We start from the raw sequence: 15,552 nt of genomic DNA, 5'->3' as shown, positions 1-15,552 counted from the left end.
AAAAATTATTTGCAAGGTTTCTACTATTTCACTACATATGTTTTCCCTCTGCAATGCTTGCTTGTGTTTTAAACATCTTCGAAAATTTTTTTTGGTTGTGCTCTAAATCTTAATAGTTAATAATATCTTAATAATTATCACCCCAGATTGTGCGAAGAATTTGAATCACAGTTATACAAAGTAGTCATGCTAATAACTAATATTTATAAGAAAACAGAGCTACAAACATTTATGTGTGGCTTAAATTTCACATTAAAGGCGAAGAGGATCGACATTCAGTGACAAAGTACATAGATTTGTTTTTCAATAAAAAAACAAGGTCATATTGAAGTCGTAACATAACACATTATGAATTTTACAAAAAAAAATTATTTTTACAATGACAAGTGACAAAACTGCCATACGCCATGAAAGGAAACGTAGTAGCAAATGAAATTGATTATACTTTTTTTTTATTATTCCTTATTTTTTCTGAAACCTTTATGTTATATGAAAATTGATTCACGTGGCGAATATAGTTTTTATATGATAAAGAAACCACTATGATTAGCTTATGGGGATGACATTTATGTATGACACCAATTTAATACATTTACTGTCTTCTGTTGAATTTGAAATATAATTTGTAATTTGTATAATCTATAATTTCTATTAACGAAAATTATTATAATATAGACAATATTCTGTGACAATATTATTTAAAAAAATAGCAGATACCCGAGTAATATATACAAAGTATATGTGTACATCGTTTTCCTTAAGGTGTTTGATTCATCATCACTACACTATCACGATTCTGTTTAACATAATGAATAGCTACGAAATGTTTTGTTTAAGACAAAGCTGACTTCGGAATAATTCAGTATGAGTTCGGAGTTGCTATATTAAGGAGGAGTAAGCTGTATTCGAGTCGACCATTAATTATTGTACAACGGCGATTATTTGAGAATTAAGAATCGCCGGTTTAATGGGTTTTCCAATCCCCACAGAAAATTGCAATAAATCCAAAATGTCAAAGAAGTTTAAGTAAATATAATACCTATCGCGGTTTCGTGAATAAACTTTAATATTATTGATATTGTTTCTGTTTCTCGCAATAATAAAAGAAAAAATTAATATTTTATGTTAAATTTACACGTGTAAAAATCAATTTAATCAACTTTTCAAGACAGTCGTTTGAAAGTTTAAAAATGTCTACACGTTTTAGTATTACCACCACGAATATTCTTCAATAATATGAGTAATATTCGTCACTGACTTATTTCAATTGAACCAAAGAAATCAGCAAAAATCAAGCTTTAAATCTACGGGGAAAAAATGTTTTGTGAAAAATTAACTTAAGTCCTTTCTACCCGGGACCAAAGATGTAATAAACTCTAAATGCGATAAAAAAAATAGTAGCAATATGGAGAAAGTGTTATAGAAGGAAAAAGAGGAAAGTCTAAAATAATTATGATTAGAACTTGACAGGTATTTTTGAAACATGTCGGGGTAACCGGTAAGTGTATTATGAAATACAAAAATATTCATTGGGTCCACAAATTAAATTATAATATTTCTATTAAACATTTATATTTTTACTTCCTTTTTTTGTATTGCCTGAATGTAAAAGCGTCTCGAAAAAACACTGACAAATTATTTTAACCATTTATCACTAAATTAATTTTTAGGTTCCATGATAATATTTGGATGTAACATGGCCCTGTCACGCAGGTTTTTAACATTCAAGCAATTTAAAATGGTAATTCAATTACAACGGTCATCTAATAATGAGAGATACTCGTAAATGTCATTGTTAGCCATTAATAAAAATGTGCGAGGGTATTTACTATAGTCTTAAGTACTCATAACAAATTATTTTTCAACCTTTGTTTGAATCCAAAAGTCATTTACAATAAAAAAAACTTTAACCAGAAGTTTTTGTATTGTTACCGAAAATAAGTCAACAGAAAACAAAACAAAATAAGGTAAAATTATATTTAAAAAAAGTAGTAAATTATAACAAAATTATTTTTAAAATTTAATTGACACTGATAAGCCACGGAAAATATATGACTTATGTCATGGAACTATAAAATAATATGCACGCCATTTCTTACATATCATATGTTAATAAGAACATAAATCTACTTTATCCTTCGCGAACAAAAATATTCCAAAATAAATTTAGAGCGAGGAGTAAATTTACTTGACGTGAAAGCATCAAAATTGCCTATATAATGCGCCGTCAACTTTTCCAGACGGAGAAAGAAAATTAAATTATTTCCAGAATGTTTTTAAGGGTTTTTTTTTTTTAATTTTAAAATAATAAAAGGTTTTCAAAATATTTTACTGTCTGTGTAGTTAGACCAATGAAATACACATCAAAATAGTTTTTTTAAAATAGATAATCATAATAAATCTATAAGAATAAACTTTAAAAATCCAAGAAATTAAAGAAATTGCATTTAGTTTAAAAAGTAAAATCGCAAAGTAAAAAATGGGATAATTGTAAATAAACAGAGAAAATGTAAGTGAATCATTTTTAGTAATTGGCGGTTTTCAATGTTAACTGAAAAATTATAACTATTAGATAGATAGTAGTGTACTAAATAACTAAATAAAAAATACAAAAATTACACGTTGTTTAAAAAAAAATTCCATTCCATTTGCTTTCCATTCATTTATAATAACCCTATGTGATTCCAACACATAATGATTATAAACGTAAACGTTGTTATATTAAGTATAAATTATTGACTTATAACAACAAATTTAAATGAGTTATATAATTAATTTGAAACATCTTGAAACTTTAAATTAATTTTTAAGTGTTTTTAAAGGTTACAACATACCTGAACTTTTTCCACCTACATTGTTTGATCTTATCAAAAGTTTGCAAGTAATTTGCAAGAGTCTATTTTCAAAGTTAGCAAGTAAATATTACGCAAGATATAACCAATTTTATGATAGGTTGTCTTTGGCCAACTTTATGTAGTCCGGTAATTTGCTTCAATCATCTTCGAAAAATAAAAAAACCAATAAAACGTTGAAAAAACATTGAAAAAACATTGGTAAGAAAATTATTGTCAGTTGAGTTGATTATTGAACTTATAATTTGCAAATCCACTTTAAGAATTTATAAGAAAGCTTTCATCCTCCTAGAGTCATTTTTCTGTCGTAAATCTCACTCAAGTTGTCCTATCGTTCTGAAACAGATTACAAATTAATTGTTACAATTTGCAAGAGTTTGCAAGGGACCCCTTTTTTCTTTAGAGCTTTTTTATGTCGTGAAAACCGCTAAACCCCTTCCCACCCCCACCCCCAATTGCTCTATAAACCTGAATATTATTCAATAAACTTGCAATTCCTTATATTAAATTAAAATATTATGTGTAAATAATTAACAATTTGTACAAACAAATAAAATAGTATAACCTAAGAACAATATTTTAAACAACTCTTTATCATATATAATATTATTATATTATTTAATAATTGTATTTACGCACACTGTGATTATGTAACTTGAGTGGACTAACTTTCCGACAAAAAAATTGCACTGGGAGTAAAGGAGCTTTGAACTTTGAAAGTAGGAAATTACTTGCAAACTTTTGATAGTATTTTTCATAAGATCATACAATGTGGGTGGTCTTCTTATAGAATGCATAAATTATACCAAAGAAAAATAATTTAAGCTTTACATTTATGTTAGTATACAATTTGTTTTAATGATTTTGATAATTTAAACTACTCTTAAAAGTGTAAAATACATTATCTAGCCTATGTCGAATATGTTTTTTATTGTTTAATTTAATTTCTTAATCACTATAAGAAACTCTACTGTAAACAAATGTATTATGCTTTTTAGAGGAATAGACACACTCGAGTGGGGGAGAGTATTAAGTCGCTTCAGACTTGTGTGGATCCACTTAAGTGGATTATTATGTCCTATACTAAAACTTCCTTTATAAAAAAATGTTTAATACCCTTTTTTACCATAAAATCTAAAAGAGTCCAACTACTTTTCGAATATTTAATAAAACTAGTTGTGTAAAAATGGGGAAAATATGTTGTTTTTTTTTTAGAAAAAAAAACTAAAAATGTTTTTGTTTTATCCATAGTTGTGTGTAATAAATTGAAACTTAACAGTTCAAATAAAAAAATAAAATCACTATTTCATGATGGAAATCGCACAATTATATTTGTCTCATTTGTTCTTGATCCAAAGTAATATCATAAATTATAATGACAATTACAATAAAACGTCAATTTATCGAGTTGTGTCTTGATCAAACGCAAGCGACAGTCGAAACAGACTATTAGCTTACTCGCAAGGATGGTTGTACTTGGAAAAGCGAGGATGAGAGAAGTTTAAATTGATAATAATAAAACACCGGGCGGTCGAGAGTACGCGAGAAAATTATTGTTGTATACATTCTATTCGCACAAACACATTCATTATTTATTGCCAATCGTTTTTCGACTAACCCATAGCTAAGTATACATTTTCCATCGAACAAGCCAATAATAATAATTATACAGAGACAGTTAATCGCTTAATACGCCACTGGGTTTTGTTATGCTTATTTTTGGTTCGTTTAACACAACTGGAACGCTACGCACCACAACATAATTTTTATTCATTTCCCTGCCCGACAGCGGCTGCCTACAAGATGTTTAAAGTTTTTGTTTCATATTAATTGGCGGTCATTAATATCAACTGTAACGTATTAGCAGCTATGCGTCCGTAACACTTGCTCCCCTGTTTATACACGTACAGGGTGTTTCAGAATAAAAAGCGAAATTTAAGAAAACTAAAAATACACAAAATGTAACAAATAGTGTCTTTTGGACGAATGCCAGCAAAACAACAGTTGCTAATATGTTAATGTTGCACTTGAGTGTATTCGAATTATGTAGACATGTTTTTTTTATAAAATCGATTACAATAACTTGTCAAAGAAAACCAATTAAAAGAATAAATTAATTTGAAAAAAATGTCTGTGCATTCTATGATTATAAACGTAATTTTTCAGCTTTTAAATTATTTGAATTTTCATCTAAACGGTTCCCTATTACAATCAAACGTAGGTATTATAAAATCAATAAACATTTTGTTTTTTGTTTTTGTATAAGTATTTTTACCACAAAATCTGAAATAACATCTTATACATGCATCTATTATACATTATTTTATACATAATATTCGACGACTGAAGCGATTTTTGTTTTCTAGTTTCCAGGTGCTTTATTCGAATTTTAAGTTTTGTCGTCTGCTCTGGAACACCCTGTATATAGAAAGACCCACTCAACAGTGCGGTCTCCGTCACCTGCGGAGCCACTAAACGCGTGTCCCTCCATTTCCATTTCCCTGCTGGCTGCTGGTTATTGTTTTACATTATATATCGGTGTGTCGCTTTGTCGACGGCACCGTTATGAGCACAGGTAGTTCAATTAGTAGGGAAAAAACCAAGCTATACTTAGAGCCGGCGGCTTTGGTATACGCGGCAAACACAACTTATCGTCGTTATATAATATTACAACCGACGTCATCGATCCGACGACGACGTAAATACTCGCACTGTGCTGTTATAATCAAAAAGCCCATGTATTTCTTAAAGCTCGTGCCCCATCCTTAGCCTCTCTTCGTTCGCTCCTTCTTTTGTACACGTTGTATTTTTATCTCGCCCGTGCCATACAAACCGAAAGCACTGGTTTTTATTTTTATTTGCTGTTCTCTCCGTATTGCCGTATGCGCATAAATACAACTATACACCTTGTATAATATAGAATATTTTAAAAGTCAGTTTTTTTCTGTAAATATCCATCCGGATGAAATCCAGCGGTATGATGGTGTTTTTTTAGTCTGAGCTTTTTAACAACAAAAATATGAAATACACATTATCCCACACTTGTCCGGCTATAACAATGTTACATAACCGATCTCACTGACTGTCGTGAAACTTTCAATACTTGTTAACGTACGTTCATTTAATAATAATCCTACTCTTAATTCATGTTAATTACTATTTGAATATAGCTGAATTTCCAGATTTACCATTGCCACTTCCAAGCCATCGAGCTTCTTGCAGTGTTACAACTAGCAGTTTGTACTTAAATACCTCGTCGGTTAAAACTTATACCATTCCATTTTAAACAAAGTTCTTACGTTCCATGTGTCGAGCCTTAATATTTTTTCCTTTTTCAGTCTATATTCTAAATACGCTTAGCTTAAAGATTCACACCACTGTACATTTTACGAGAACGGGTTATTAGGGTGTCGTTCAACCCCCAACCTAGAGGACCATATTTTCCAATTAAGGTCAGGGTATGAGTATGGCTACTATTGTACATAAATAATGTAATGGTACATAATACAGGTACATTACTTCTCCTACTATACGTCAGTGACTGAGATTCGTGGAGGTGTCAAACCCGTAAAAAATTAAAGACCACTAAGCGGTAAATTATATTTTATTACATATAATATGATCATTATTTGTTTAAATGTGTGTATTTCCATTAAGTATTAAAAAATAACTTTATTTTAAATTTATAATAATAATTGCTAGTGATGCATTGGTAAGGATGAGGTATCCGTAAATGTTAATACGTGTACCTACTACCTACACGTTACAAATCGAAAACTTTAGCTCAACAAATCAAGTCCAACAAATGTTTTGATTGCTCTAACAATGTTCAACAAATCGCACCCCTGCCTAAAAATTGACACAACTGGAAAAATGCCATTTTCCAATAGTCATTTAAAAAAGTACAACATTTTGTTAAATTTTTTGTAACTTCATTAATTGATCAATTTATTTGGTTTTTTCACTATACTCTCTATGTGTGCTCATCTTCCCTATAAACTGTCGACATTCTCTATTTTTAATAATAATATTTGATAATATTGTATCAGTAAAATATTGTAATACCAAAAGTGACGTTTGTGCAAATTGGTGAAAAATAATAATAGACTTATATCATTTTTACACAATAAAAATATGATATTTATTTAAAATATGCTATAATAATAACTTAGAAAATCATGTTTTTTCAGTTGTGTCACTTTTTAAGCGGGGGTGCGAAATGTATACGAACATTGTTGGTGACTTTTTTAAGTGTTATAATAAGGTGACGCCATTAGCGTGAACCTAGCGGCGCTTTTCGAAAAAAGCTTATAACTCTGTAATGAACGTCCAACTAATTTTTTAAATGATCCAAAATGACCAACAAAATTGTTGGATGGTTTTGGTTGAGATCTGTTATATGATGGCCGCCAAGTTCACATACGTGTATAATAGTGATGGTTGTTTATGTTCGTTTGAGTTTTTATGCGAAAATGTTAGTTTTTATTTTAGATATGCCTCTAAATAGACTTATTTAGACTTGTATGAGTCGCAATAGACGTAATATATGAATATTTATGTACGTATTAAACAATGTGTACAATAAAGAAGTTTTTTATGAAAACAATTAATTCAGGAACATAGTGTGAACCACTTCTCAGACTCGTCTTTCCGGGCGTTTCGGTCATTTCACCATAACCGACATTAGTATTCGTACGATGTGCTGCGTATCTGAAACTTTGTTCGGTCTTAACTCGGCTACCCTTCATTATTTCCGCTTTCATGGAACCATGAACTTTTTCTATTTCATCTTTTATTTTTTTTCATCTTCGGCCAGACATCCGGTCAAACCGTATAGTACAATTAATTATAATAACGTCGGTCGGCTAAATAAATCTCCACCGGAACCGGATTCGCATCAAGTCCACTATAAAATTGATCGTAAACTACCTACGATTTCTGGACCCTCTGGACAGTTGTTATCCGTTGGGTAGACCGAGCGAATTTCGGTTGTGTAGGTAATCATCGTTTCGATTAACCCTCCCGACACGGCTCTTAATAATACCAAATAACAATGGGGTGTATAATTATTAGCAATTACCAAATCAGCTTACGTACACGAATTTCATTTTAGTCGGACATCGCTGGATTAGCGACGGTTTGTACAAACTAAAATTGCTGAAAATACGCAGCTATAAAGTTTTATATACCTACACGTAATGTTTTTACAATTAAACGTGAAAAGTCGCTGACAAAATATTTTCGCCCTACAAAAAAACGAAAATATAAACAAAAATATTTGAAATGATTAAAATGTAAATTGTGTACAAACTACAAAATACTATAAAATATTATTGAAAACCGGTTTATTTATGTTATATTAATATCAAGTGTCAGTTATAAACACGTTATAGAAATATTACCATTAAAGTTATTATAAACAATACAAGGACTACGAATTACCCAGCTGTGTTCATCCCAGACAAAAACTTTAAAAAAATGTTAACAAACACTAACAAACTCTTTTTATTTCTATTTAATTAAAACAAAAATCAAGATAACCATAATAATGAGTTATTAGTATGAACATTTATTGTAGTTTTTTAGCAATCATGTACTCCTAAAGTTCAAACGGTAAAATAACAAAACGGTATGATAAAGTAAAACCATAGATAATAATTGCAGATTGATATTCTTTTTAACTAGAAAAATAATTTTCAGTATTAACACACAGCAACGTAGTTTGAAATATTCATAGAAACAAGTACAGTTTTTCTGTTGTGTAATATAATAAAGCTAATAACAAAATATAGGAGTAATCCGCAGTCAAATCATTTAAAATGGCAGTTTTTAATGAAATTTAAAAAAAAAAAATCTAAGTGATTTAATATTAGAAGTAGGTGGTATTCTGGTAGAATAATTTGGCAAAACAATTCAGTATACATTTATTTAAAGTTAGTCGCAGCCGGTAAGAGATTTTTGAATATTATTATCATGATAATAACGTAGCGTCACTGCTCTGCGTGATCGATTATAGTCTGAATACCGTTTTACACCGTTCGCCGCCGCAAGCTCAATTGTTAAAGTAAAATGTGAAGAGCAATATCGTCACTAGGAGCTAAAGGAAAGTAAGCATTCTAAAATAACACGAAGATTCCATTTTCGTACACTAGGCACTTTCAATCAAAAAACAAACCTACGTGCTTCCTGTGTTTTTATCAATGTAAAGTAAAAAAACCGAAATAAAAAGGTCCTTGTAGGTATTGTTCTGGTAATATTTTTAAGAGTTTAAGACATTTTAATCAAAGTACATTATCAGTATAATATTATTAAAAATACAAATTAATTAACTTTAAAATAAAAATAATTTGATGCTATCGATATATTTTTTAAAGTTTTCTTTTTCCATAAATATAAATTATTTTATTTTATCAATTTTTTTATGAAGAACGAATATTATCGCAACTTATTGAACATACTTTTTGTAATATTACAAAATTTAAATAATTAGTTTTAAACCTATTTATAATATTGCCATCGAAGCGGTACTTCTTTTCCATTATTTGGATGTGTAAGATAAACATCAAACTATTATGGTATCGTCGTATTGTGATCTAAAATATTTTAACAAAATACAAGGTTTTTTGAATTTTATGATTCATTATTTTTTTCATTGAAATAATAGCTGCAATTAAAAATGTTTCATACAAAATCTGGCTTATAATAAATAATTTTTTTTTTGTTCAAGTAAGATGTATTTTTTTAAAGAGTAATTTTTTAGGATTTAGGTTATTTTTGTTTGATTACTTTCCAAAAATACATGTTGTAAATATATTTTGACAATATTAAAAACCATTGTGATAAATATTATTAATATTATATTTTCAATAAAAAGGTACTTTTAAAACATATTATTGTTATGGCGGTAATTGTAACTGTACCAGTTCAAATAATTTTTAATAGCGTACATAAATGAATAAATGCTGAGCCGTCTTTTTATTTTACCTTAAAGGAATAATAATAACAATAATATTATTAAGATGTGATTTATCGCTAAAACATAGTTATTTCGAGTCAGGTTGCTCCATAATCCTACATGGCATGCCAAAATGACCTTTTCGATTAAGGATTCTATGCGTTCACTAATAAACCACTGGGGTGGTTTGATTATGTATAACGAAGAGAAGCGTTATCGCATGGTAACTTACTAAAGGTTGTAATACGGGTTGCCAGACTTTGTAATAGCTATATGATATCTACTTGTTTATATGGATTTAATAATGTTTTGGGCTTGAATATTTCATATTACACTTTCCCTAGCCATTTAAATGCTTATAAGGTTCTCAGTTATTAAAGGATTCTGGGTATTTCATTTTATCCTTTCTAGGTGCTTTACCTGCTTTGATATCCTTCAAATCCGGGCTAGTTTTAATTTTGTGATCGTGATAAAAGTTTCAAATTTCAAAGCTAGTAATAAATAAATGCGTAGTGAAAAGCCGGTGTAGTGGAGTCGAAACATAGTGGGGACGGAGCATCAATATCAATGGGCAGGAGACGTTACAGGTCTACAAGAATTAATATGTTTGAAATTAATGAAATTAAATGTAATAACTGCTTCAATGCAGATATGTAGATGGCAGAAATAAAAATGCCGATAAAAGAATTGTAATGGCAATAACATCCCCCCTTTTGTTGTTTTTCCATAATAAAAACAAAAGTTTGACTTTAGAGTTTTGAGATAACTGTATATGTTATAACCTAACTCTAGATCTAACTTCATTATAATTTTTGGGCCTCAAGCTCTAAAACTGCAGCCTAGCGAAATAATGAAAAAGTGCTCACCTCTTATGGGGGGAGAGAGTGTTTGGTATTCTTTGTTTTGTCAAATTGTATTGATAATATACTCTGTCTAAATAATATTCCATACAAATTTGAAGCTATATGGACTATTTTTTAAAAAGTTGCACCGTAATTTTAAGTTGAAAAATATATACACTTTTTTTAGTGTTTTTGTCTGTAGTATTATTGATTATACTTATTTTAGATATTGAGAAGATAACTGAGTGTTGAATTTTGAAGTATTATATGTCAGTGATGTCGCGTTGTTCGGGGAAACAATAGACAAACTTTATGAAGGCTGAATAATATTTTGGTATAGAAAAAGTTTCCTCATTTTCACAAGTCTGGTAACGTCAAAGCTATAATTCAAAAATATCTGTTTTCGAACATTTAAACATAAAAATAATATACATTGGAAAAGTATTAGGATTCAAAATGAAGTTATAATATCAAAAGTTAAACGGAGATTATAACAGTTTGTACAAGTATACTCTAAGAAAACTTAACGTAAGCGTTCAGAATTATAATAAACAGTACAAAATGTCTAATATTCTTAAATTTTGAGAAAATATAGCACTGATCTTTCGGTACTTTGATCAAATAGACGTGAATTGTACGAATTGTGAATTGTAAACTTACTCTTAGCTTTGAGTTATTAATATCAATAAATATTTTTGATATTGTTAACCCAATTATCCTGTTTGCAAATATTGTTTTTGTAAACTTACTCTTAGCTTTGAGTTATTAATATCAATAAATATTTTTGATATTGTTAACCCAATTATCCTGTTTGCAAATATTGTTTTTTGTGTTCAGCAAAGGTCTTCGATCTCAATTAAAATGGACAATACCTCTATATTATTACTAAAAATGCCATAAAATTGTTTTGTATGGTTATTATTTAAAAATTAAGACGTGTAGGTTAGGTTAGGTAATATTAAATTCTTAAAATAATTATTTAAGTTAAACAAATTAAATATCATTAATAAATAAGGTAAAATTTAATTATATATAATTCAGATAGCTTAAAAAGATGAAATTAACTTAAACGAGTTAATTAGAAAAAATTGATTTTATTTCATTTTCATGATTAATATTTGTCAAATTTCATTAGATTTTATAATAACTTGATTTTTTTTTATAGAAAAATTAACTAAATAATAATTAAGTGAATTCAGAATTTAATGTTTAAGCTTCAGAACACAATGTAGCCTTTTTATAATGTGAACAAGTGTAACAAATACAATCTATTTTAAAATGTTATTATTAACAAAACTTTTTAACATACTTACACCTGTTAATACTCAACATTAATTCAAATGTATACCATCTGGCTTTTATCTTTTGACAATCAATAGCTATTGTCCTCAGTGACAATATATCTGTTTTATACTACACTGGCTTAACCTACCCTAACCTTTATTTATAAAACAATAATGTATTAATTACAATTTTTTATTTATAAAACTTTATAATAAATATTAATATCATTATTGTTTTAGTTGCCTTTTGGATGGAAGTATTACAAACCCGATTCCGGAACACGATATTTACAATGGATTAAAGAGCGGAAATTACAAAACCACTAATACCGATCAAGTTTAACTTTGTAAAAAATTACTAGCGTACTTGAAAGTCGCTAACAGGTAATAAAACATCAACTATGTAAAATAAAATGTAATGCGGTCGAAAGAAAACCGCTTAAATTCCGTTAAAATAGAAATGAGTATAAATATTTGTTTTAAATTAAGTTATTGAAAACTAAAAAAAAACAGTAGGTAGATTTACAGTATATAGAATTAAATAAGCAGCATCTTAAGCGAAAAAGAAAATATACTCGACACACATCGTTCACAAATATTTGCATTTGTTTTCAAGAAACAAAAATTCATTTTTTTTTTTTAATTTAATTAAAGCTTTCTTAGATAAATTAAATAGATATTAAGATATCTTATAATTTATTTAATTTAATCAAAAAGTATGGATATTAATCTTAACTAAAACTTTTGAAGTCAACTCACCACAACTATTTCTAACAGGTTGGAAATTAGTAAGAGGCCAAGAGTGCAGAAAAGAGGATTTAAATAAAACTTACTAAGCTTATAATACCCACTTTTATTATTATTTGTTTGGTCGCCTTTTGCTTTTCGGTACAAACATTAAATTGAAAACCTCATCAAAATTCCTTTTGATCAATCTAAGTAAACGACTTTTGTTTTGTAGGAACTTAAAAAAATTGATTCTCTACATTTTTCCGTTGCAATAGTTATTGCATTCACAATTTAAACGAATTGGTACAAACACAATTATTTGTAACGTTTAATGTGATTTAAAAAATATTGTTTTCTAAAACGAAATAATATCATACTAATATTGCCAGAGATGTCAAGGTTTTTGTGATTAAAATAACAATTGAGTTGTTCTCTGGACTGAGGGCATATCGACTGATAAGATTTTATTCCGGAGATTGTTTTAAATGAATCGCCATAATTAAATACAACTAAGATAAAAATCTTTTTTTGTTGTGACATCACTGAGCAAAGTTATGATATAATAATAATAAGACAATTCCTATTTTGGTGATAAAAAATTGCGTTCTCCGGACAAAGGACCCATCGATGATATGCCTTTTTTAAATATTTTAAATGAATCGCAATAATAAAAAATATCTATGGTAAAATGTTTTATCACTTTTTGGTTCATTTTTATGTTAATTATTATACATTTATGGCATTTGATTTAATTTTTATGCTAGTTTCCGATAGAAACAAAATAATATTTATTAAAGTTTTTTACTGTTGTAAAACATTTGTTAAAGATATTTTAGTTCAAAATATCATATAAAAATTGTATTTGGTTTTTTCCCAAAAACCTTATTTTGCCCTTTGTCCAGAGTATGCTTCAATTTCGTGTGACATTTTTGTAGTTAAATTAAATATCGCTTTTTAAAAATATTTTGTTCTTTAATGCGTGAGGAAATAGGATAATACTGGTTATTTTTATTTCATTATCAATTTTTAATTGTTTATTCCAAATAAGTGATTCGTAAACATATGTTATAAAAAATATTCAGCAAATAAAATATATAATAATAATTATAAAATAAAATGTTTAATCATGTAATTATTATTACAAGTTTTTATTTTAATAGCCTTTATTAATAATAAATATAATTATTATCAGTTATAATCCAACTATAAGAGTTGATCGATTTTTTATTTAATTCATTTTTCTTCTATTTTTTTTTCTTTTAAAAATTAGTTGTATTCGATGTATTTTCTTTTAGTAATATTTAATATTGATTTTATTACAGTAAGTAGATAATCCATGTTCACATAGATTTAAGTCCGATAGAGAACCGATGAACCATAACAGTGATTTTAATCCATTAATTTTCAAATTCATTATTAAGAGTGCACTTTACCGTGAAAGTGTTTATTCGTGCAAAAAACCCACTGAAACTACGCACATCCCTTTTAAGTTTTATTCACAGCTCGATGCTGTGCATATTTGATAGTTAAACGATTAATATGGTGCATATTATTTAGAAGTCTATAAAATAACTTAACAGATTTAAAATAAAAAAATAAGCAGTATCAATTATAGTGTAGTAATATATATATTAGACTATATTAGACTAATGTACAAATCGAATTTCGCTAATCAGTATTATTCATTTTTTTTTTGTAACAAAAATATTCAAAAAAATATTAAAAACGTTTTTCTATACAGAGTAACTAACAGAAAAACTTAAAGTGTATTAACTTTGAAATGTTATTACATCTCGAAATGTAGAATTGTCTGGTTATAATAAATACTAGTGTAGAATATATAATGTACAGCAATACTAAAGTCAATTAAAACAAAATTATTTTTGTTATCTAATTATTTCCATTTCAGCACACATCCATTTTTCAGCTATTGGCATAATGTTTATTTAAGAGCACATTTTTGTATATTTACAAAATACCCTGTTTAAATAAACTAATAGGAAACATTATAATATTTTTAAGTAAAAATACAGCTTTGTAAAAATTAAATATGTAAAAAAAAATAAACACTAGGGGTTTGGATAATATAATACAATTCTCTTCTGATAAATGATGTTCGTAAAATGTTTTCAGAGTTAACTTTTCATAAATATCCAAACAGGGTTACATTTGTCGTTCTCGTTTGGTTTTACAAATATAATAATATAATGCACCTAACCTTCTACTCTAGAATTTTGCAACACATAAATCAAAAGCGTCAGTTAGATTTAAGTTTAAAACACCGTATAAGAATTCACAGTGTCTGGTAAAATTAAAATAAATAATTTTGATAATAAAAATAAGAAGTATGAACTTAAAATACTACGCACCAAAACTGTAGTCTAAAGAAAAAAATGATTTTTTATCATCTATGTACAACGCTCTTTTTAATATTGATCATTTATCTTATAAGAATATTATTTTCCATTATGTACAACAAATGAATAGGCCGGGTTCTCTATCTCCTAAACGGATCAATGGTATGCAACATGAACTCGGTATGAACACCTTTCACCATATTGAAATAAATGATCAAAATGTCGACCACAAATATTTAATATACATCTATAATTTAATTCTTATGCTTGTATTCCTTATTTTTTATTTATATTTAACTATCAATACAAATATATCTTACATCAATATTGCATGCTTTTCTAATTATTTTACAACTTTGTTCGAACTAATCAAATTACTTTTCGAATGAATAACCTCAGCTATATATAATATATACCGTTGTCTCTCATACGTGCTTGGTCTATACATTGCATTTACACAATGCCGATAACGATCACAATTCACAATACACGCTAATGTGCTATAGCAATAATACAACAACATTCCTTTTTTAT

At 28.0% G+C, this 15,552-nt stretch overlaps 1 protein-coding gene across 6 annotated transcripts in view; it reads left to right on the top strand.

Annotated features, from left to right (window-relative positions):
* Positions 1–15,552, top strand: part of LOC126838384 (uncharacterized) — a 57,913-nt gene that overhangs the window by 20,274 nt on the left and 22,087 nt on the right. For 3 of the 6 annotated variants that reach the window (XM_050572765.1, XM_050572764.1, XM_050572761.1), the window contains exon 2: positions 12,173–12,316. The exons of 1 other annotated variant lie outside the window; for it this stretch is intronic. The gene's annotated coding sequence lies outside the window, so the exon portion shown is untranslated. Of the gene's footprint in view, positions 1–6,385; positions 6,445–10,946; positions 11,018–12,172; positions 12,317–15,552 lie in introns of those variants that run through there. 2 more of the 6 variants (XM_050572762.1, XM_050572763.1) reach the window with 2 other exon arrangements.

Source organism: Adelges cooleyi, unplaced genomic scaffold, assembly GCF_023614345.1.
Source record: "Adelges cooleyi isolate 19-005CV unplaced genomic scaffold, UGA_ACOO_1.1 ACOO_flye_CR_arks_rails_tigmint_CR_PRNA_30, whole genome shotgun sequence".
Classification (NCBI taxonomy): Eukaryota; Metazoa; Arthropoda; class Insecta; order Hemiptera; family Adelgidae; genus Adelges; species Adelges cooleyi.
This window is presented reverse-complemented; position numbering and strand designations above follow the sequence as displayed.